At 48.2% G+C, this 21,303-nt stretch overlaps 2 protein-coding genes across 7 annotated transcripts in view; one reads left to right on the forward strand and one right to left on the reverse strand.

The window, feature by feature from the left end:
* The window catches only part of LOC142470813 (bestrophin-2a-like), a 65,093-nt gene extending 57,576 nt beyond the window's left edge, over window positions 1-7,517 (reverse strand). Inside the window, exon 1 of one of the 2 annotated variants that reach the window (XM_075577565.1) lies at window positions 7,354-7,517. The gene's annotated coding sequence lies outside the window, so the exon portion shown is untranslated. The remainder of the gene's footprint in view (window positions 1-7,353) is intronic. The other variant, XM_075577564.1, reaches the window with a different exon arrangement.
* Window positions 7,518-14,684: 7,167 nt separating this feature from the next.
* LOC142470814 (bestrophin-2-like) overlaps window positions 14,685-21,303 on the forward strand; it is a 61,793-nt gene continuing 55,174 nt past the window's right edge. Inside the window, exon 1 of one of the 5 annotated variants that reach the window (XM_075577567.1) lies at window positions 14,685-14,783. The gene's annotated coding sequence lies outside the window, so the exon portion shown is untranslated. Of the gene's footprint in view, window positions 14,944-17,844; window positions 18,041-21,303 lie in introns of those variants that run through there. The other 4 variants (XR_012789339.1, XM_075577566.1, XM_075577570.1 and 1 more) reach the window with 4 other exon arrangements.

Here is a 21,303-nt window from a genome sequence, read left to right on the forward strand (position 1 = left end):
GATGTGACACCACCCTGACCTTTTATTTGGTTCTACCACCTGTAAGCCGTCCCACAAGACTTGACCCTACCATGACCCTGTGATCTGGCTCTGTGCCCGACCCCACCCCCTCTGTTCTCCTCTATGCTGTGATTACATATTAATTGCAGCTGGTTTCACACACCGGTACATGAGCGAAATAAAAATCTGAAGTTAGCTACATATGAACTCAATTAAATACCATATGGTACATGTTCCTATTTATGCTCTCATTATACTACATGAAGCGAAAAAAGAGCTTTAATAAAACATAACCAACTGTGTTTGTGCAAATTTTTATTGTCGCCTATCAATGCACAATCTTCCATGCAAGACTTGATTAGGCAGTAATGGCCTGTTTATAGGTGAAACATAGATTATCACTAATTATATATATATATATATATATATATATATATATATATATATATATATATATATTATATGTATATATGTATATATGTATCGACACACATGAAAAAGTGAATTAGGCATTTGTGTGCACAGACACAGTATAACGAAGTTATACATTACTGTGACAAACAATGAGTGCGGATGTGCTTTGTGGTTATGCATGTTAACCCATTGTTTGTACAAAGATTCACACATACATTCAGCTTTCAACTATAGGGCAAACATGTTGAATGCTTTGTAAGGTAGAAGGTTGCAGTGTGTGTTATTTGGAAGATCAGTACACATAATCCTTTCATGCAGGTCAAGTTGTGTATGTTTACTCATAATGATGTAATCCACGATAGCTGAGCCAATCATGTTTCCAAACACACATATATATATATATATATATTCTTTTTTTCTTTTTTTAGGACAACTAGATATAAATATATATAGATAGATATAGAGAGAGAGACATATATACAGATATATATGTAGGTATGCTTATATTGGGAAAAAAGTTTAAGTAGCAGCGGAAATATAGATAAGAACTGTAACCTACGACACGCCTAGTACAGTAACATTTGTCAACTGGTGGAAATGGAGCCGAATAAATTCCGATATCTCTGTCCCCTGGCAAACCCTCCATGACGACAGGAAGAAATTTTTCCCGCATCTGCTCCTCCAATGGAGTTAAGATAAAAGCTTGTGCTGGCGGCCCACCCCCAGTGCCAGAAGCATGCATCCGTTGTGCTTGTATTTTTTTCTTTAAGTTTGCCCTGATATCATCGAATCTCTTCCGACAATTCGCCTGGTCCCTGACATGATTCCCACATGCAGACACAGCCAATGTTATTTGCTCCCACATTTCTTTTTTGGATGCTGAACTTGTCCGCCCTTGAAATACATACAAAATATATGATGTTAATTATTATTAGAAAAACGATCAGTTTCCTAAACTGCTACCTGTTCCAAGAGATACCAAACATGCTGGTTTAGGTGGAATATGTGTACCACATGAGCATTTACGTGGAAACATACAAATGTAAGGAAGCTTGCATGAATACTGTATGAACTTTGTCAAACTTTTTAGACTGATTGTTATGGTCGTTATAAAGCATGAAGAAATATGTGTGTAACAATTAACTTTAATTGATAGATATTATAGAATAATATTTTGCTATTAAGACATCTCACATGACCTAGGATAACATGTCTTTGAACAATCAATGCAAAGATAGACTTACCTAGTAAATGGCCATACAGAGAGTCATAGTGCTCCAAAATCCCTGTGACAAGAACTCTGTTTTCCTCTTCATTGAACCGAGGATTACGTGGCCGCTCCACACGTTTCGTCCGAACACGTGCAGGCCCAGAGCTTGGCTGCTGCTGACTGGACTCTCCTTCTTCCAATGGAAGATACTCCAAAAGCGGGCCACCACCAATCACCCCACCACCAGACACACCAGCAGGACCAGCAGCAGACACCCCATCAGCACCAGCAACAGACACCACAGCCGCACCAGCAACAGAGCCACCAGCAGCACTCGCACTCTCAGCAACACCAGTCGCACTCGCAGCAACAGCACTCCCCTGAATCCTACGTTCACTCAGACGCGTACTCACACGACTACCAGTACCACTCACACCAGCATCACTCTTCCCACGCCTTGCGGCCATACCTTTAGCACTCACAAAGAACAGAAAATAAATTTAAAGACAATCGCACTGAACACTTACAAAGTGAAAACAAGACAAAGATGTTAACAAAATAACACAGGACAAACCTCTCACAATACACCACAACTCTCTCAGTCAATATGAAATATGTAAATCGCCCAGCTCTGTGTGTCTCTCTCTCTCTCTCTCTCACTCCCAACAACACAGAGAATGACTAAAAATACACGCTGCCTTTAAATGGGCCGCTCAATCCAAAACATGCTTGTTTCGACAGATTCAGCAAGAAGTTTCATTGGCGAACCTAACACCACCCCGCCATGCACGCCGATACACCTGTGTGTGATCGGCAAATCATCGGCAGAGTGGGAGCAAATGTTTTCGGCTTGATTCGGAAGGGATTCGGCACTTATTGCATACGGAGAGGGAAAATCGGCAGAATCATGCCGATAAGGTACACTTGGCGATTGCATTTTTTCGGCGCTTACCGAACCCTTCCTATTCCTCCATCTCTTGCTTTTCCCTCATTTAAGGCTCACACTGTCCAGATTTTCTCTCCTCTCCCTGTCCATGTGGCGGTCATCTATCGCCCACCTACCTCTACTCATCCCCCTTCTGCCTTTCTCTCTCACTTTGAATCCTGGCTCTTTTTATTCCTCTCCTCAGACTCCCCTGTTCTTCTCCTTGGGGACTTCAATTGCCACATTGATGACCCCTCGCTCCCTTGGGTCTCCCGCTTTCTTTCTCTAACCTCTTCTTTTGGCCTTCAACAGTGGACTGCAGCCAGCACCCACAAGGATGGCCACTACTTAGACCTGGTTTTCACTAAAAACTTCTCTCTCTCTGATTTCTCCATTTCCCCTTTTCCTTTTTCTGACCATCACCTCATCTCATTCTCTCTATCTCGCTTCTCCACCTCCATCTACCCCCCGGTTCTGCAGAAACCTGCGCTCTATTCACTTACCTGACTTTGAGTCCACTTTACGCTCCTCCCTCTCCTCTCTCAGCTCTGCTACAGACCCTGACAACCTGGTCAGGAACTACAACTCTGCCCAGTCCTCCTCTCTTGATCTACATGCCCCGATTTCTCTCTGCCGCACTCGCCCTTCTAACCTTAGACCCTGGCTAAATTCCCACACGCGCATGCTCCGTTCCTCCACTCGTTCCCCTGAACGCCTCTGGAGGAAATCTCATACTCTCGCAGACTTCCTTCACTACAAATTTATGCTATCCTGTTTCAACTCTGACCTCTGGCAAGCTAAACAAGCCTACTTTTCTTCTCTAATCAACATGCACAAGTCTAACCCACGCCGACTGTTCTCTGTCTTTGATACTCTACTCAAACCACCCTCAGCTGCCTCTCCTTCCTCCATCTCTGCTCAGGACTTTGCTGACTATTTTAAGGAAAAGGTGGAATCCATACGGCAGAACATCCCCTCTGTTTCTTCCTCCCATCCTACACCTCTTCCTAACTCTCCTCCTGCCTTCCTTGACTCTTTTTCCACTGTCTCAGAGGAGGATGTGTCGATGTTGATCGCCTCTTCTCCCTCTACCACGTGCCCTCTTGACCCCATTCCCTCCCATCTCCTAAAACCTCTTGCTCCTACTATAATCCCTACGCTCACACACATTTTTAACTCCTCCCTCTGCTCTGGAACCTTTCCATCATCCTTCAAACATGCAATGGTCATACCATTACTCAAGAACAGCAAGCTTGACCCTACCTGTCTTTCTAACTATCGACCTGTCTCCCTCCTGCCTTTTGCCTCTAAACTCCTTGAGAGTCTTGTATTCTCTCGCTTGCTCCATTTTCTCAACACCTATTCTCTCCTAGACCCTCTACAATCTGGCTTCCGCACTGCTCACTCCACCGAAACAGCCCTCACTAAAATAACTGACGACTTCCATGCTGCCAAAGACAGAGGTCATTACACTCTGCTCATATTACTCGACCTCTCTACAGCATTTGACACCGTGGACCACACTCTTCTCCTTCACATTCTCCATACTCTTGGTATTCGGAGCAAAGCTCTATCCTGGATCTCATCCTACCTCTCCCATCGTACTTTCAGTGTCTCTTCTGCTAACACCTCCTCCTCCTCTATTGATCTCTCTGTGGGGGTACCCCAGGGCTCTGTCCTGGGACCTCTTCTCTTTTCTCTGTACACACTCTCTCTAGGTGACCTAATAACATCTTTTGGGTTTAATTATCACCTCTATGCTGACGACACACACATATACTTTTCAACACCTTACCTTACACCTGCTGTACAAACCAAAGTTTCTGAATGTCTCTCTGCTATATCATCCTGGATGGCCCTCCGTCGCCTTAAACTTAACATGGCTAAAACAGAGCTCCTCATACTTCCTCCCAAACCTGGCCCTACCACCTCCTTCCACATTACTGTTGGAAATAAGATCATTCACCCAGTAGCCCAAGCACGCTGCCTAGGGGTCACACTCGACTCCTCTCTCACATTCGCCCCTCACATTCAAAACATTTCTAAAGCCTGTCGCTTTTTCCTCCGCAATATAACAAAGATACTCCTTTCCTCTGTTACTCGACTGCTAAAACTCTGACTCAGGCCCTCATTCTCTCCCGTCTTGATTACTGTAATCTCCTGCTGTCCGGCCTTCCTGCCTCTCACCTGTCTCCCCTACAAAATATCCTAAACGCTGCTGCCAGAATCACTCTACTCTTTCCTAGATCTGTCTCAGCGTCTCCCCTCATGAAATCCCTCTCCTGGCTTCCTATCAAATCCCGCATCTCACACACCAATTCTCCTCACTTTTAAAGCTTTACACACTTCTGCCCCTCCTTACATCTCAGCCCTAATTTCTCGTTATACACCATCCCGACTCTTGCGTTCCTGTCAAGGAAGTCTTCTTTCTACCCCCTTTGTATCTAAAGCCCTCTCCCGCCTTGAACCTTTTTCACTGACTATCCACCTTTAAGACCCACCTTAAGACACACTTGCTTAAAGAAGCATATGAATAGCACAGTGGATATTCTGAACACATTATACATAAAGCTTGGCCCCCTGCAGACGCACTTACCAGAACTCCCTCCTACTGTCTCTGTACGTTCTCCCTACCCACCAATTAGACTGTAAGCTCCTCGGGGCAGGGACTCCTCCTCCTTAATGTTACTTTTATGTCTGAAGCACTTATTCCCATGACCTGTTATTTATATTATCTGTTAATTATTTGATTACGTGTATTACTACTGTGAAGCGCTATGTACATTAATGGCGCTATATAAATAAAGACATACAATACAATAACATGTTACAGGGATAAAAAGGCACTCAGGGTTACTGCAATAACATTGTGTGTGTCAGTGTGTGTGCGCGTGTGCGTCAGTGAGTGTCAGTGTGTGTATGAATATCAGTGTGTGTGTGTATATCAGTGTGTGTCAGTGAGTGTCAGTGTGTGTGTGTGTGTGCGTCAGTGTGTGTGTGTGTATATCAGTGTGTGTGTATCAGTGTGTGTGTCAGTGTTAGGGTGTGTGTGTCAGTGTGTGTGTGTCAGTGTTTGTGTGTCAGTTTGTGTGTGTGTGTCATTGTGTGTTATCGCGTTGTGCTTTCACAGCCCAGTATCCGGTCTCCCCTCCGCTCTCTGTGTCTGTGAGTGCAGGGGATGTGTTTCTGCTGCCTGTCTCTCACTCTCGCTGTGCGCTTTACTAGCTGTCTCATACACTCACCCTTTGTCACCTCTGTGAGTGTCAGCCTGTCTCTCTGTGTCTCTCTCTCTGTCCCCTGGGCTGTCTCTCTGTGCCTCTCTCTCCGTCCCCTGGGATCTCTCTAAGTCCCCTCGGTTGTCTCTCTTACCCCTGATCTGGCTTTCTACATCCCCTGGGCTGTCTCTCTCTGTCCACTGGGCTGTCTCTCTCTCTGTCCCCTGGGCTGTTTCTCACAGTCACCTGGGCTGTCTCTCTTAGTCACCTGAGCTGTCTCTCTTAGTCACCTGAGCTGTCTCACAGTCACCTGAGCTGTCTCTCACAGTCACCTGAGCTGTCTCTCTCACAGTCTCTCTCTCTGTCACACTGGGACGATATAAGGAACAACAGTGCTGTGTGTGCATGTGTGTCAGTGTGTGTGTGTCAGTATGTGTGTGTGTCAGTGTGTGTGTGTCACTGTGTGTGTGTGCGTATGTGTGTGTCAGTGTGTGTGTATATGTGTGTGTGTTTCAGTGTGTGTGTATCAGTGTGTGTGTCAGTGTTAGGGTGTGTGTGTGTCAGTGTGTGTGTGTGTGTGTATATGTGTGTGTCATTGTGTGTGTATATGTGTGTGTATCATTGTATGTGTGTGTGTCAGTGTGTGTGTGTCAGTGTGTGTATGTGTGTGTGTGTCATTGTGTGTTATCACATTGTGCTTTCACAGCCCAGTATCCGGTCTCCCCTCCGCTCTCTGTGTCTGTGAGTGCAGGGGATGTGTTTCTGCTGCCTGTCTCTCACTCTCGCTGTGCGCTTTACTAGCTGTCTCATACACTCATCCTTTGTCACCTCTGTGAGTGTCAGGCTGTCTCTCTGTGTCTCTCTCACAGTCACCTGGACTGTCTCTCTCAAAGTCACCTGGACTGTCTCTCCCACAGTCCCCTGGGCTCTCTCTCACAGTCCCCTGGACTGTCTCTCACAGTCACCTGGGCTGTCTCTCTCCATCCCCTGGGCTGTCTCTCTCCCTCCCCTGGGCTGTCTATCTCAGTCCCCTGGGTTTTCTCTCTCTGTCCCCTTGGCTGTCTCTCTGTCCCCTGGGCTGTCTCTCTCAATCACCATGGCTGTGAGTGTCAGTGTGTGTTTATCAGTGTGTGTGTCAGTGTCAGTGTGTGTGTGTGTGTGTGTCAGTGTGTGTGTGTCAGTGTGTCAGTGTGTGTGTCAGTGTATCAGTGTGTGTATATATGTGTGTGTGTCAGTGTGTGTGTGTCAGTGTGTGTGTCAGTGTATCAGTGTGTGTGTGTATATGTGTGTGTGTCAGTGTGTGTGTGTGTCAGTGTGTCAGTGTGTGTGTATATGTGTGTGTGTGTCAGTGTATCAGTGTGTGTGTGTATATGTGTGTGTGTCAGTGTGTGTGTGTGTCAGTGTGTCAGTGTGTGTGTGTGTATATGTGTGTGTGTCATTGTGTGTTATCACATTGTGCTTTCACAGCCCAGTATCCGGTCTCCCCTCCGCTCTCTGTGTATGTGAGTGCAGGGGATGTGTTTCTGCTGCCTGTCTCTCACTCTCGCTGTGCGCTTTACTAGCTGTCTCATACACTCATCCTTTGTCACCTCTGAGAGTGTCAGCCTGTCTCTCTGTGTCTCTCTCTCAGTCTCTTGGGCTGTCTCACTGTGTCTCTCTCACAATTCCCTGGGCTGTCTCTCACAGTCCCCTGGGCTGTCTCTCTTTCTCTCTCGCTGGGTCTCTCTCAGAATGACAGTTGGATTTCTCTCTCTCTGTGTCTTTCAAACCTGACAGCCTGCTCCAACATTCCATCCAATCCCATCGCTCCTGTCATGTGTTGCCAGGCAGACCAGGGATAGCGTCTCCGGTTCCCCATCGCACCTTGTGATAGGTGGAGCGGACCAACTCTATTATTCACACTTTTGTAGCAGGGGCTGCATTCTTCCCCTACCAGAACCAATGACGCTCCCACCAGGCCTTACACAACAGAATATTTATAATAACTACATATAATACATTTCTGCCTAACAAATGATACCCAACCAAACACCGGCAGTTATAACAACAGATGAAATATTTGAATGACAAGTTCCACATTTTGATTCCTTTGTGCACCAACAGGTATCACCTTCCCAGAGATCACCCGTGTCAACTGTTGGTTTGGCCAAATGGGTGGTCCACCTAACTACTGGGACTTCACTGGATACCCCTGTGTAGTCATAGGTCAATCTCATGGGTGGTCTAGTTTCCAGTTTGAGTCTATGGAAGGGTAATATAGGCTGTAATGGTATTTCTGCTTTTGCTTCACGGGGGATAACTTTGCCTCTCCTGGCCCCTTTCCCCTACCTCCTGAACCTCACGCTCATCCAGGGATAAAAAACGAAGAGGGAAAGTAGAGCACTGCAGAAAAATAATCAAAAAAGGGCCAGTAGCAAAATAATTATTTATTGGGCATATTAGCCAAAAAAAGGACAAACACACTAATATTAAAAAAACTCTGACGCGTTTCCCGCCGTGGAGGCGCTTTATCAAAGAGTACTCAGGCTCTCCTCACGTCGGATTATATGATGGTCAGAGGTAAGTATACGCCCATAATTAAGTGGAAATTAATGGTATATGCAATCAGCTAAATCCTCATGCAAAGTGGAGGAGCGTCCTAGCCTCTGAACATGATATACATCCGATGGAGCTCAACAATGTATCACAATTAACATGTAAGCAATTTTAAAAACAAAAGACTAATGCCTATACAAAACAAAACGGTATCCGCAAGAATCAACCATATCTATAAATGAATACTATATCTACAAACAATGTGTATGTTTGAAGAATGTGTATAATGAATTATATTTGTAAAATAATAAATCAGTGCCTTGATATAAAAAAACAAGTGTCAGTGTGGTATGTTATGTAATACAAGGAAAACGAAATTTGTTAATGTATATGTGTAATAGATGTGCCAATGACAAAATACTAATGAAATATATATAAATTAATATATAATAGAATACTATGTGTATAATTAGATGTGTGTAGAATAAAAAATCTTAAATGATAAATATTAGTCTTAGAAGTAGATAACAAAATGTGTGAACTTAAAACCAAAAGATTAAAAAACCCTAATGTAACATATAGTGTATAATATGATAGTCATCAATCTGGTTGTGATAATATACCAAAATGAACAATGAATCCTAAACAATATATTAAGTCAAAGAATAATGATTATATAAATAGAATGGGTATATATAAGATTGCATAGATATTTAAAAAATGTATATATTAGTGGAAACCTTAATCCACTGACTATACAACATATAAACTGATATCATAATGTGGTGACATATCTTTAAGTATAAATCAAAGACAATAAATGGTAAAGGATATATAATATAAATGACTATATAGACAAATTATAAAAATATAGTTATATTCAAATGAAAGCCTAATGACACATTTAAATGAAAACATAGTCATAGAACAAATCTTCAAAAAGATATATTAAACATGTATATGAATAAATACATGTAGAGAGTAATAAATCTGAATAACAAAGGAAACGAGAATTATTGTATATATATGATGTTATAAAAAATGTTTTAATTCCCAGTCAATGTTGATGCCTGAGGGTTGCATGGTGTCTAAACTGTACATCCAGAACATTTCTTTTCTATTCAGCATGCCCAACCTATCTCCTCCTCTGATTGGGGCATGTATATGATCTATCCCTGAGAAAGTAAAATTTTTGATAGTACCCTGTGGACAATTGGAAAAATGTCTGGAGACCGGATGTGATTGGTCTTTTTTGTTTATCGCCCGGACATGTTCCATAATTCTGTTCTTAAGGGGTCGTATGGTGCGACCCACATAGCCCCTCTCACACCCACATCTTAGAAGATATACAGTGTAACTTGAATTACAATTGATGAAGGTATCTTCGTATCTTAGGATTTACACAATTAAGTTTTTTAAAAAAGGAAAAAGGAAAAGGAAAAAGGAAAAAACTTAATTGTGTAAATCCTAAGAGAGAGCAAACTATACATACCTTCATCAATTGTAATTCAAGTTACACTGTATATCTTCTAAGATGTGGGTGTGAGAGGGGCTATGTGGGTCGCACCATACGACCCCTTAAGAACAGAATTATGGAACATGTCCGGGCGATAAACAAAAAAGACCAATCACATCCGGACTCCAGACATTTTTCCAATTGTCCACAGGGTACTATCAAAAATTTTACTTTCTCAGGGATAGATCATATACATGCCCCAATCAGAGGAGGAGATAGGTTGGGCATGCTGAATAGAAAAGAAATGTTCTGGATGTACAGTTTAGACACCATGCAACCCTCAGGCATCAACATTGACTGGGAATTAAAACATTTTTTATAACATCATATATATACAATAATTCTCGTTTCCTTTGTTATTCAGATTTATTACTCTCTACATGTATTTATTCATATACATGTTTAATATATCTTTTTGAAGATTTGTTCTATGACTATGTTTTCATTTAAATGTGTCATTAGGCTTTCATTTGAATATAACTATATTTTTATAATTTGTCTATATAGTCATTTATATTATATATCCTTTACCATTTATTGTCTTTGATTTATACTTAAAGATATGTCACCACATTATGATATCAGTTTATATGTTGTATAGTCAGTGGATTAAGGTTTCCACTAATATATACATTTTTAAAATATCTATGCAATCTTATATATACCCATTCTATTTATATAATCATTATTCTTTGACTTAATATATTGTTTAGGATTCATTGTTCATTTTGGTATATTATCACAACCAGATTGATGACTATCATATTATACACTATATGTTACATTAGGGTTTTTTAATCTTTTGGTTTTAAGTTCACACATTTTGTTATCTACTTCTAAGACTAATATTTATCATTTAAGATTTTTTATTCTACACACATCTAATTATACACATAGTATTCTATTATATATTAATTTATATATATTTCATTAGTATTTTGTCATTGGCACATCTATCACACATATACATTAACAAATTTCGTTTTCCTTGTATTACATAACATACCACACTGACACTTGTTTTTTTATATCAAGGCACTGATTTATTATTTTACAAATATAATTCATTATACACACTCTTCAAACATACACATTGTTTGTAGATATAGTATTTCATTTATAGATATGGTTGATTCTTGCGGATACCGTTTTGTTTTGTATAGGCATTAGTCTTTTGTTTTTAAAATTGCTTACATGTTAACTGTGATACATTGTTGAGCTCCACTGGATTTATATCATGTTCAGAGGCTAGGACGCTCTTTCACTTTGCATGAGGATTTAGCTGATTGCATATACCATTAATTTCCACTTAATTATGGGCGTATACTTACCTCTGACCATCATATAATCCGACGTGAGGAGAGCCTGAGTACTCTTTGATAAAGCGCCTCCATGGCGGGAAACGCGTCAGAGTTTTTTTAATATTAGTGTGTTTGTCCTTTTTTTGGCTAATATGCCCAATAAATAATTATTTTGCTACTGGCCCTTTTTTGATTATTTTTCTGCAGTGCTCTACTTTCCCTCTTCGTTTTTGATCTCTCCCCCTAGTATTGTAGCACGCCACGGTAATTTTTATTGCGGTTCAGCTGTGAACATCAAGAGGATTTCCTCTCCTAGCTGTGGAGACCCCGGAGATCAGCCAGTGTGTAGCCGATAACCATCCCCCTCACCTGCACCGGGAAGCAACATCGCTGAAGGACATCACACGGAGGAGTGGATCGTCCTGTCCTGTCTCTTCTGCCAGCAGCCATCACCTACCCCACCGACAGCCACGGCCCGATACCTCGGAGAATTCCATCTGGCACCCGGTAAGACGGCGGGAGACTCTGTTTGCAGGTCTCCACTTCCATCGGCCAGTCCTCACCTACCGGGTTACCGCACACACGGCTGAGGAGGCTTTTTGCCCCATTGTATACCATCTGGTGGGGGAGTGTGTTCCATCGGCGTGGTGAGACTTTTCCAACGGCTGCTTACAGGTGAGGTGGGGGTATTCAGGCACACACACACCATCGGCATACCCCTGGACTCCAATTTACAACGCATCATCCTCTTAATATACCGTTTTTTCTATATATATGGACATACTATTTATTACCTATGGATTTCCTTGCATAGTGAGAGCATCACCAGAGGGTTTTTACCCTAATCTTTCACTCATCCAGGGATAGTTCCATTTCATTCCCTTCCTCGCCGGACATGGGGTTCCAAGGGAAAGAAACTCAGTCTCGGGATCCAGCTCCCTCGGGGCACGAGGTGGATGGTCTGGGGTAGGCCATCCTGTGGTCGAGAGTTGACATCCTCAGCGTGCATCACACTTGACAAATGAAATGACCTAGTCGCCTCTCCTCACCATAAGCTCTCCATCACGGTCAGATTTGGTAGAGGCCTCGTTCCAGGCTGGGCGCTTTACTAAATACCCAATAGGCAACAAATGTTTCCAGGAGAGTGTTCTGATTGGCCTAGTCCCTTGCTCAGGCTTCCGGTAACCCAGTAATCCCAGTTTCTGTACTACAAGGTAGGACTCTGCGTTCCACCGGTAACCAATATTGTGTTTGCCCAGGTATCCCCAGATTTTTTACCCGGATCCCGTCTCCGATACTTCATTCCTGGTTTTTGACACAAGCGTCCATATATGAAGTGGGCGACTCCCATCTGCCGACACGCCGAAGCATAAATCTACCGGTAACCTGTCCCCCATGTCTAAACATGGAGGTAGAAGGGGGGGAACCTGGTGGCCTCAATACGAGTGCAGTTGTAGGCATGTCCTAAATGGTGTACTTGCTGACTCCACTTTCCCTTATCTACAGTCCAACATATTTGGCAGTGTCCTTTTTTACCGTAGGGGTGGCTGGCCTTCCTAATAAAGGTGAAGCCTGGCTGGCTGCCCCTAAGAATCGTGTGTGATGGTCCAAGATTGTCAGCTCTTGGGTCCAGTAATGTAAGACGATGTGTTTCCCTGAAACCATGTTCCCAATACACTGCCCCCTGCAGGAATATAAGCTAGGGATGCCATGTGTGGGTAGGGTAGCCCCATAGGAAATAGCTTCAGGACCGGGACATTGGGAACAGGAGTTTAAGGGTTGGATGTTGGGGTAGCAAATTGGGTTAAAATCGGTGTAAAGTGTTGCTGACCGGAGATACCGGTAGTTCTGATATTTTACTGGTAGTGTACGCGTCTGTACATAAAGACGTGAAGCGTTAGGCTGGGGCCATAGAGGTGGTAGCAGGGCTGAGGCGCACTGACGCTGAGGCTCGCCTGCTGAAATCTGCGCGATTTCATGCCCATGCAGGCGAGCCAGCGGGCGCGATCGGGAGAATGAGGGAGGCGGGGCACCGACGTCAATGTCACGGCGCCGACGTCACGGCGCCGTGACGTTGACGCTGCTCCGCGCTGATTGGATGTTTTCAGCCGACAGCGCGCTGAAAAACAGCTTGGCTGTCGGCTGAAAAATCCAGCGCCTCAGCACGCCTGCGGACGCTCAGCGGGAGCCCCCTCTAAAGACATCCTCATGGAGGATGCAGGGGCTCAGCGCGGAGCATCCGCACGGCTCAGCGCGGAGCGTCCGCACGGCTCAGCGCGGCCTCCCCTGCTATGGACTCGGCCTTATGGAAGTCCAATGTAATGTATAGGAAAAACCTGACCTGTTTTGTGGTTTACCTGTTCCCCTTATCCGATAAACATAGGATTTCGGGAATGGGAGTTTTAGGGGGGATACTTGGGTCAAAATGTATATAGATTTTGTGCATGAGTTCGGGGGATAGTTATCGGCAGTCCCATAATTCTCCTCGACGTGCAGGCAGGGTTTGCGGGTACGCGAGGTGAGTTACACCGGGACTGGTTTTTGAGCCCGAGTATCCCAGACCTATTTCCCACATGTACAAGGTTTCGGGAATTTTGTAGGTGGGCTTATATGTATTGGGTAGGGTTTATATGTATTTGGTAGGTGGTTTTTTTGTATGTATTTGGGGGTGGGAAGTTTCTTGGTATATATCTTGTGGGGGGGGGGGAATTGTGGGAGGTGGGGGGGGGAATTGTGGGAGGGGGGGGGGAATGAGAGAGCGTGGGGTAATTGATGGGGGAGAGTGAGAGAGGGGGTGAGTGAGGAAAAGAGGGAGTAAGAGTGAGACGCAGGGGAGAGAAATACATGTGAGGTGGGGGGGGGGGGCAGGGATTGAGGGAGGGTGGGGTAATTGAAGGAGGGTGAGGAGAGGGGTAATATGTGGGGGGAATTGTGTGGGGAGGGGGTGGGCAGGGATTGAGGGAGGGTGGGGTAATTGATGGAGGCAGAGGGGTATTTTGTGGGGAGAATTGTGTGGGGGGGAGGGGTGGGCAGGGATTGAGGGAAGGTGGGGTAATGGAGGGTGAGGAGAGGGGTAATATGTGGGGGGAATTGTGTGGGGAGGGGGGGGCATGGATTGAGGGAGGGTGGGGTAATTGATGGAGGCAGAGGGGTATTTTGTGGGGGGAATTGTGTGGGGGGGAGGGGGTGGGCAGGGATTGAGGGAGGGTGGGGGAATTGATGGAGGGGGGAGAGTGAGAGGTGAGACGGAGAGAAATATATGGGAAGAGGGAGGGAAATAGAGGGGGCTCGCGAGCTGTGAAAGGGGGCAACACAGGGGGGGAGGGGTCAGAACTGTAGTCCTGGGCCTCTGGAAATCAGTCTGCGGCCCTGCCTGGCCCTAGGTAGGTGAAAGGGAGTGGGACTCACAGGGCCCAAGGATAACATGAGGGCTGCACCTTTATTACACAGCCTGGCTACCCTTGACCTATCACAAGGTGCGATGGGGAACCGGAGACGCTATCCCTGGTCTGCCTGGCAACACATGACAGGAGCGATGGGATTGGATGGAATGTTGGAGCAGGCTGTCAGGTTTGAAAGACACAGAGAGAGAGAGAAATCCAACTGTCATTCTGAGAGAGAACCAGCGAGAGAGAGAGAGAGAGAGAGAGAGACAGCCCAGGGGACTGTGAGAGAGACAGCCCAGGGGACTGTGAGAGAGACAGCCCAGGGGACTGTGAGAGAGACAGCCCAGGGGACTGTGAGAGAGACAGCCCAGGGGACTGTGAGAGAGACAGTCCAGGGGACTGTGAGAGACAGCCCAGGGGACTGTGAGAGAGACAGCCCAGGTGAATGTGAGAGACAGCCCAGGGGACTGTGAGAGAGAAAGCCCAGGGGACTGTGAGAGAGACAGCCCAGGGGACTGTGAGAGAGACAGCCCAGGGGACTGTGAGAGACAGCCAAGGGGGCTGTGAGAGAGACAGCCCAGGGGACTGTGAGAGAGACAGCCCAGGGGACAGTGAGAGAGACAGCCCAGGGGACGATGAGAGACAGCCCAGGGGACGGTGAGAGAGACAGCCCAGGGGACTGTGAGAGAGACAGCCCAGGGGACTGTGAGAGACAGCCCAGGGGACTGTGAGAGAGACAGCCCAGAGGACTTTGAGAGACAGCCCAGGGGACTGTGAGAGAGACAGCCCAGGGGACTGTGAGAGAGACAGCCCAGGGGACTGTGAGAGAGACAGCCCAGGTGAATGTGAGAGACAGCCCAGGGGACTGTGAGAGAGACAGCCCAGGGGACTGTGAGAGAGACAGCCCAGTGGACTGTGAGAGAGACAGCCCAGAGGACTTTGAGAGACAGCCCAGGGGACTGTGAGAGAGACAGCCCAGGGGACTGTGAGAGAGACAGCCCAGGGGACTGTGAGAGAGACAGCCCAGGTGAATGTGAGAGACAGCCCAGGGGACTGTGAGAGAGACAGCCCAGGGTCCTGTGAGAGAGACAGCCCAGAGGACTTTGAGAGACAGCCCAGGGGACTGTGAGAGGACAGCCCAGGGGACTGTGAGAGAGACAGCCCAGGTGAATGTGAGAGACAGCCCAGGGGACTGTGAGAGAGACAGCCCAGAGGACTTTGAGAGACAGCCCAGGGGACTGTGAGAGAGACAGCCCAGGGGACTGTGAGAGAGACAGCCCAGGGGACTGTGAGAGAGACAGCCCAGGTGAATGTGAGAGACAGCCCAGGGGACTGTGAGAGAGACAGCCCAGGGGACTGTGAGAGAGACAGCCCAGGTGAATGTGAGAGACAGCCCAGGGGACTGTGAGAGACAGCCCAGGGGACTGTGAGAGAGACAGCCCAGGGGACTGTGAGAGAGACAGCCCAGGGGACTGTGAGAGAGACAGCCCAGGGGACTGTGAGAGAGACAGCCCAGGTGACTGTGAGAGACAGCCCAGGGGACTGTGAGAGACAGCCCAGGGGACTGTGAGAGAGACAGCCCAGAGGACTTTGAGAGACAGCCCAGGGGACTGTGAGAGAGACAGCCCAGGGGACTGTGAGAGAGACAGCCCAGGGGACTGTGAGAGAGACAGCCCAGGGGACTGTGAGAGAGACAGCCCAGGTGAATGTGAGAGACAGCCCAGGGGACTGTGAGAGAGACAGCCCAGAGGACTTTGAGAGACAGCCCAGGGGACTGTGAGAGAGACAGCCCAGGGGACTGTGAGAGAGACAGTCCAGGGGACTGTGAGAGAGACAGCCCAGGGGACTGTGAGAGAGACAGCCCAGCTGAATGTGAGAGACAGCCCAGGGGACTGTGAGAGAGACAGCCCAGGGGACTGTGAGAGAGACAGCCCAGGGGACTGTGAGAGAGACAGCCCAGGTGACTGTGAGAGAGACAGCCCAGGGGACGGTGAGAGACAGCCCAGGGGACGGTGAGAGAGACAGCCCAGGGGACTGTGAGAGAGACAGCCCAGGGGACTGTGAGAGACAGCCCAGGGGACTGTGAGAGAGACAGCCCAGAGGACTTTGAGAGACAGCCCAGGGGACTGTGAGAGAGATAGCCCAGGGGACTGTGAGAGACAGCCCAGGGGACTGTGAGAGAGACACACAGAGGACTTTGAGAGACAGCCCAGGGGACTGTGAGAGAGACAGCCCAGGGGACTGTGAGAGAGACAGCCCAGGGGACTGTGAGAGAGACAGCCCAGTTGAATGTGAGAGACAGCCCAGGGGACTGTGAGAGACAGCCCAGGGGACTGTGAGAGAGACAGCCCAGGGGACTGTGAGAGAGACAGCCCAGGTGACTGTGAGAGACAGCCCAGGGGACTGTGAGAGAGACAGCCCAGGGGACTGTGAGAGACAGCCAAGGGGACTGTGAGAGACAGCCCAGGGGACTGTGAGAGAGACAGCCCAGAGGACTTTGAGAGACAGCCCAGGGGACTGTGAGAGAGACAGCCCAGGGGACTGTGAGAGAGACAGCCCAGGGGACTGTGAGAGAGACAGCCCAGGGGACTGTGAGAGAGACAGCCCAGGTGAATGTGAGAGACAGCCCAGGGGACTGTGAGAGAGACAGCCCAGAGGACTTTGAGAGACAGCCCAGGGGACTGTGAGAGAGACAGCCCAGGGGACTGTGAGAGAGACAGCCCAGGGGACTGTGAGAGAGACAGCCCAGGTGAATGTGAGAGACAGCCCAGGGGACTGTGAGAGAGACAGCCCAGGGGACTGTGAGAGAGACAGCCCAGGTGAATGTGAGAGACAGCACAGGGGACTGTGAGAGACAGCCCAGGGGACTGTGAGAGAGACAGCCCAGGGGACTGTGAGAGAGACAGCCCAGGTGACTGTGAGAGACAGCCCAGGGGACTGTGAGAGAGACAGCCCAGGGGACTGTGAGAGAGACAGCCCAGGTGACTGTGAGAGACAGCCCAGGGGACTGTGAGAGACAGCCCAGGGGACTGTGAGAGAGACAGCCCAGAGGACTTTGAGAGACAGCCCAGGGGACTGTGAGAGAGACAGCCCAGGGGACTGTGAGAGAGACAGCCCAGGGGACTGTGAGAGAGACGGCCCAGGTGAATGTGAGAGACAGCCCAGGGGACTGTGAGAGAGACAGCCCAGAGGACTTTGAGAGACAGCCCAGGGGACTGTGAGAGAGACAGCCCAGGGGACTGTGAGAGAGACAGTCCAGGGGACTGTGAGAGAGACAGCCCAGGGGACTGTGTGAGAGAGACAGCCCAGGTGAATGTGAGAGACAGCCCAGGGGACTGTGAGAGAGACAGCCCAGGGGACTGTGAGAGAGACAGCCCAGGGGACTGTGAGAGAGACAGCCCAGGTGACTGTGAGAGACAGCCCAGGGGACTGTGAGAGAGACAGCCCAGGGGACTGTGAGAGAGACAGCCCAGGTGACTGTGAGAGACAGCCCAGGGGACTGTGAGAGACAGCCCAGGGGACTGTGAGAGAGACAGCCCAGGGGACTGTGAGAGACAGCCCAGAGGACTGTGAGAGACAGCCAAGGGGACGGTGAGAGAGACAGCCCAGGGGACTGTGAGAGAGAGAGCCCAGGTAACTGTGAGAGACAGCCCAGGGGACTGTGAGAGAGACAGCCCAGAGGACTTTGAGAGACAGCCCAGGGGACTGTGAGAGAGACAGCCCAGGGGACTGTGAGAGACAGTCCAGGGGACTGTGAGAGAGACAGCCCAGGGGACTGTGAGAGAGACAGCCCAGGGGACTGTGAGAGAGACAGCCCTGGTGACTGTGAGAGACAGCCCAGGGGACTGTGAGAGAGACAGCCCAGGGGACTGTGAGAGAGACAGCCCAGGTGACTGTGAGAGACAGCCCAGGGGACTGTGAGAGAGACAGCCCAGGGGACTGTGAGAGAGACAGCCCGGGTGACTGTGAGAGACAGCCCAGGGGACTGTGAGAGACAGCCCAGGGGACATAGAGAGAAAGCCCAGGGGACGGAGAGAGATCACAGGGGCCGGAGAGAGACAGCCCAGGGGACGGAGAGAGACAGCCCAGGGGACGGAGAGAGACAGCCCAGGGGACGGAGAGAGAAAGCTCAGTAACCCACCTCCTGAGTGCCTTATTGCCCCTGTAACATGTTACTGCAGTAACCCGCCTCCTGAGTGCCTTATTGCCCCTGTAACAAGTTATCGCAGTAACCCGCCTCCTGAGTGCCTTATTGCCCCTGTAACATGTTACTGCAGTAACCCGCCTCCTGAGTGCCTTATTGTCCCTGTAACATGTTATCGCAGTAACCCGCCTCCTGAGTGCCTTATTGTCCCTGTAACATGTTATCGCAGTAACCCGCCTCCTGAGTGCCTTATTGTCCCTGTAACGTGTTATTGCAGTAACCCGCCTCCTGAGTGCCTTATTGTCCCTGTAACATGTTATTGCAGTAACCCGCCTCCTGAGTGCCTTATTGCCCCTGTAACATGTTATTGCAGTAACCCGCCTCCTGAGTGCCTTATTGTCCCTGTAACATGTTATTGCAGTAACCCGCCTCCAGAGTGCCTTATTGCCCCTGTAACATGTTATCGCAGTAACCCGCCTCCTGAGTGCCTTATTGCCCCTGTAACATGTTATCGCAGTAACCCGCCTCCTGAGTGCCTTATTGCCCCTCTAACATGTTATTGCAGTAACCCGTCTCCTGAGTGCCTTATTGCCCTGTAACATGTTATCGCAGTAACCCGCCTCCTGAGTGCCTTATTGCCCCTGTAACATGTTATCGCAGTAACTCGCCTCCTGAGTGCCTTATTGCCCCTGTAACATGTTATCGCAGGAACCCGCCTCCTGAGTGCCTTATTGCCCCTGTAACATGTTATCGCAGTAACCCGCCTCCTGAGTGCCTTATTGCCCCTCTAACATGTTATTGCAGTAACCCGTCTCCTGAGTGCCTTATTGCCCCTGTAACATGTTATCGCAGTAACCCGCCTCCTGAGTGCCTTATTGCCCCTGTAACATGTTATTGCAGTAACCCGCCTCCTGAGTGCCTTATTGCCCCTGTAACATGTTATCGCAGTAACCCACCTCCTGAGTGCCTTATTGCCCCTGTAACATGTTATTGCAGTAACCCGCCTCCTGAGTGCCTTATTGCCCCTGTAACATGTTATCGCAGTAACCCGCCTCCTGAGTGCCTTATTGCCCCTGTAACATGTTATTGTAGTAACCCGCCTCCTGAGTGCCATATTGCCCCTGTAACTTGTTATTGCAGTAACCCGGCTCCTGAGTGCCTTATTGCCCCTGTAACATGTTATTGCAGTAACCCGCCTCCTGAGTGCCTTATTGCCCCTGTAACATGTTATCGCAGTAACCCACCTCCTGAGTGCCTTATTGCCCCTGTAACATGTTATCGCAGTAACCCGCCTCCTGAGTGCCTTATTGCCCCTGTAACATGTTATTGTAGTAACCCGCCTCCTGAGTGCCATATTGCCCCTGTAACTTGTTATTGCAGTAACCCGCCTCCTGAGTGCCTTATTGCCCCTGTAACATGTTATTGCAGTAACCCGCCTCCTGAGTGCCTTATTGCCCCTGTAACATGTTATCGCAGTAACCCACCTCCTGAGTGCCTTATTTCCCTGTAACATGTTATTGCAGTAACCCGCCTCCTGAGTGCCTTATTGCCCCTGTAACATGTTACTGCAGTAACCCGCCTCCTGAGTGCCTTATTGTCCCTGTAACATGTTATTGCAGTAACCCGCCTCCTGAGTGCCTTATTGCCCCTGTAACATGTTACTGCAGTAACCCGCCTCCTGAGTGCCTTATTGCCCCTGTAACATGTTACTGCAGTAACCCGCCTCCTGAATGCCTTTTTGCCCCTGTAACATGTTATCGCAGTAACCCACCTCCTGAGTGCCTTATTGCCCCTGTAACATGTTATCGCAGTAACCCGCCTCCTGAGTGCCTTATTGCCCCTGTAACATGTTATTGCAGTAACCCGCCTCCTGAGTGCCTTATTGCCCCTGTAACATGCTATTTCAGTAACCCACCTCCTGAGTGCCTTATTGCCCCTGTAACATGCTATTTCAGTAACCCACCTCCTGAGTGCCTTATTGCCCCTGTAACATGTTATCGCAGTAACCCGCCTCCTGAGTGCCTTATTGCCCCTGTAACATGTTATCGCAGTAACCCGCCTCCTGAGTGCCTTATTGCCCCTGTAACATGTTACTGCAGTAACCCGCCTCCTGAATGCCTTTTTGCCCCTGTAACATGTTATCGCAGTAACCCACCTCCTGAGTGCCTTATTGCCCCTGTAACATGTTATCGCAGTAACCCGCCTCCTGAGTGCCTTATTGCCCCTGTAACATGTTATTGCAGTAACCCACCTCCTGAGTGCCTTATTGCCCCTGTAACATGCTATTTCAGTAACCCACCTCCTGAGTGCCTTATTGCCCCTGTAACATGTTATCGCAGTAACCCGTCTCCTGAGTGCCTTATTGCCCCTGTATCATGTTATTGCAGTAACCCGGCTCCTGAGTGCCTTATTGCCCCTGTAACATGTTATTGCAGTAACCCGCCTCCTGAGTGCCTTATTGCCCCTGTAACATGCTATTTCAGTAACCCGCCTCCTGAGTGCCTTATTGCCCCTGTAACATGTTATCGCAGTAACTCGCCTCCTGAGTGCCTTATTACCCCTGTAACATGTTATTGCAGTAACCCGCCTCCTGAGTGCCTTATTGCCCCTGTAACATGTTATTGCAGTAACCCGGCTCCTGAGTGCCTTATTGCCCC

Source organism: Ascaphus truei, chromosome 20 (assembly GCF_040206685.1).
Source record: "Ascaphus truei isolate aAscTru1 chromosome 20, aAscTru1.hap1, whole genome shotgun sequence".
NCBI lineage: Eukaryota > Metazoa > Chordata > Amphibia > Anura > Ascaphidae > Ascaphus > Ascaphus truei.